Raw genomic sequence first — 2,577 nt, 5'->3', positions numbered from 1 at the left:
ATTTGAAGTGTTGTGGTGGGCAGGGTCCATCATTTAGCCAGAGAACACCAGCACCTGCCTTTAGGATGCCCTCGTGGTTGTAGGAACATCCATCGACGTAGGCTGTGGGCATGCCTTGGCAGACATTCTCGTCAAAATACCTGTGGCAGGTAGGTGGCGGTGGTTGGGGCCTTTCTGCTTCTACGATCTCAGTCGGTGTGTCTGGAAGGACCAGGAAGTAATGGGTTAGACACCTGTCATTCCACCTCAAGTTCAGGGCACAGGTGCCCTTGGCAGTCACCATAGCTGATAGGCAGGGATTCAAAGGGAATCGTGGGCGCTTGTTAGCAAAAGGAATGTTTGTTGTGTGCTGTTTGAGAGCATTGAACTGTGAGAGGCTGATGGCTGAATTGTCTGCCCACAGTGCTAGTATGGGGTCTGTTGTTGTGACATCATTCAGTTGTAAACCCCCTTAATTTGGGGGCCGTATGTGTCAGAGTCTTTGGCTAACTGGACAGTGCAGAGCAGCGACCTTGAACCTTACTCTTGAGCCGAGACATTCCCGCGGCTGGCAGTGAGATTTCCCGCGACCTTTGTGACCTGACAGTCTGTCTGGGGTGGTCTTGGTGACTGAGGAGGCAGAGGTTCTTGCACTTGAGCCCAGATTTTCAGTTGTTTAAAATCTAGCAATGGCTCAAAGCGATCTAGCAGGTCTTTGCCAATGAGGAGAGGATATGTGTCCAATGGAGAAATGTACACAGGGTGTACAAAGTTCATAGGGCCGATGGTCAGGTGAATTGAAGCTACCTGTTCAAGTTGGACCTCAGTTTGGCTGTAGGATTGCACATTAAGCACACACCTCTGATAGTTAAGAGTTCGATTCTGTCTCTTGGCTTCACTTTGAAGTCTGTCAAAAAGTTGGCTTGACATTAAAGTGAGGTCAGCTCCAGTGTCCACCAGGGCTTCCAGTCTCATCTCATTTCCTAATGTGATGGCCAGGTAGAGTTTTTTGGCCACCCCCCTTTCGATTAGGTTCCCTAGGAATCTCTGCACTGGGGCTTGTGTGGTGACTGGCAAGCAGTCAGAGCTGGTCTTGTGTTGCTCGTCAGGGAGGCAGACCACCAAAACCGCGCTTTCTGGTACTTTGCGGTCCTGGCTGGAGGTGTGTTGCGGGATGTTGGCTGGTTCTGGCGGTTCCACCGTCAGCTGAGGTGGTTGAGTGATGTCACCACTTGGTGATGGGATATCTGGTTCTGTGGTTAACAGTGGATTAGCAGTGATCTGGTTGGTAAGTTCATTTTGAGGGGACTCTGAGTGGGCATTGGAGTCAGAGCTAATGCTTAGTCATAACTGACCTGACTCATCCCTTTCCTCTCCCTTATGGTGCTTTTCTTGGAGGAGGTCCTTTAAAAGTCTCATGATCTCTGCTGATTCAGATGTAGCTTTCTGGTTCTGTTCTGTGGATGGTTTATATTTGGGCCTGTCTAGGGCCTGTTGAGAGGGGTTCTGCTGCTGGCAGTCCGAGCTCGGTGCTTGTGTCTGTGAGTGTCGGTTCCCCTTGGGCCGGCTCTTTGGTTCCCATGTGGCTCCACCCCTTCGGTTGAGGGGTGGTTGTGACCTGTCCCAGGATCTCTCGGGCCGCTCATACTGGTGCTTAGGACGGGCACCACCATGGCCATGCTGCTCTCTGCTGGTTGGGAAGGGCCTTGACATTGTGTTGACGGGTTTGTCAGTGTGGCTTGGCTCGGCGCCCTCTAGAGCAAGTTCAGAGCTCTGATTAGTGACAGGATAGATTGTGGGGGTTTTTCCTGTCTTTTCAGAAGCAGTCTTTTGTTTAACATAGGCCTTGTGGGCCAAATCTTGCAGCTGTTGGGTGGACATAGTCCGTGGGCAAGCCAGAACCCCCAAGTGGTGGCTCACTGTTGGGTGCAGGTTCCGGAGCAACAGAGTTTTGAAGTTGAAATCCTGTTCCATTCCTGGCTCGTTTCGTGCTCCGAAGTAGGCCTGTCTGAGCCTGTTGTAGTAAGCCTGTGTGGTTTCCTGTCTGCCCTGTTTAAGGTCCATGGCAGTAATCAGTCCTTGCTCTGACTCTGGGTCAGAGAACTCCTTAATCAGAGCCTGCTGCATTTGCTGGTAATCCCCTTCGACCGTTTCTGGCTGCCGGTCTAGAAAGCTCCTCACCTCACGGCTGGCGGTGATTCGGAGCAGATAGAGTCTGTCTCTTGTGGTAACATTGGCAACAGTTTGCAAGTGAAAGTCAATGTCTTTTAAACAGGCGTGCACATCGTGGCCTCCTGCAGGGTTTGTAGTGAAACTGGGAATGTTTCTAGCCAGCTTATCCAATTCTTTAGGTGACACACTGTGACTGGAAGGCAGCCTTTAAAAAGGCTCCCACCCCCTTGCTGCTGCTGGGGGTTCAGGGATGCTGGCAGGTGATGTCTTGAGCAGTGGGCTCTCACCCCCCTTTCGAACTGGAAACCCTTGACTAGCTGGTATCAATCTGCTGGTTAGGGGAAATTCTGTGGTGTGCATTTCCCTTTCAGAGTCACTTTGCAGTCTATATGCATATTTAAGCTCTCGGTGAACCATATCAAGTTC

The 2,577-nt window shown here is 51.1% G+C and overlaps 1 protein-coding gene across 2 annotated transcripts in view; it reads left to right on the top strand.

The window, feature by feature from the left end:
• Positions 1–2,171: 2,171 nt before the first annotated feature.
• The window catches only part of LOC107598794 (uncharacterized), a 29,918-nt gene continuing 29,512 nt past the window's right edge, over positions 2,172–2,577 (top strand). For both annotated transcript variants that reach the window (XM_016290227.1, XM_016290226.1), the window contains exon 1: positions 2,172–2,241. The gene's annotated coding sequence lies outside the window, so the exon portion shown is untranslated. The remainder of the gene's footprint in view (positions 2,242–2,577) is intronic.

Source organism: Sinocyclocheilus grahami, unplaced genomic scaffold, assembly GCF_001515645.1.
Source record: "Sinocyclocheilus grahami isolate Dianchi unplaced genomic scaffold, SAMN03320097.WGS_v1.1 scaffold256.1, whole genome shotgun sequence".
NCBI lineage: Eukaryota > Metazoa > Chordata > Actinopteri > Cypriniformes > Cyprinidae > Sinocyclocheilus > Sinocyclocheilus grahami.
This window is presented reverse-complemented; position numbering and strand designations above follow the sequence as displayed.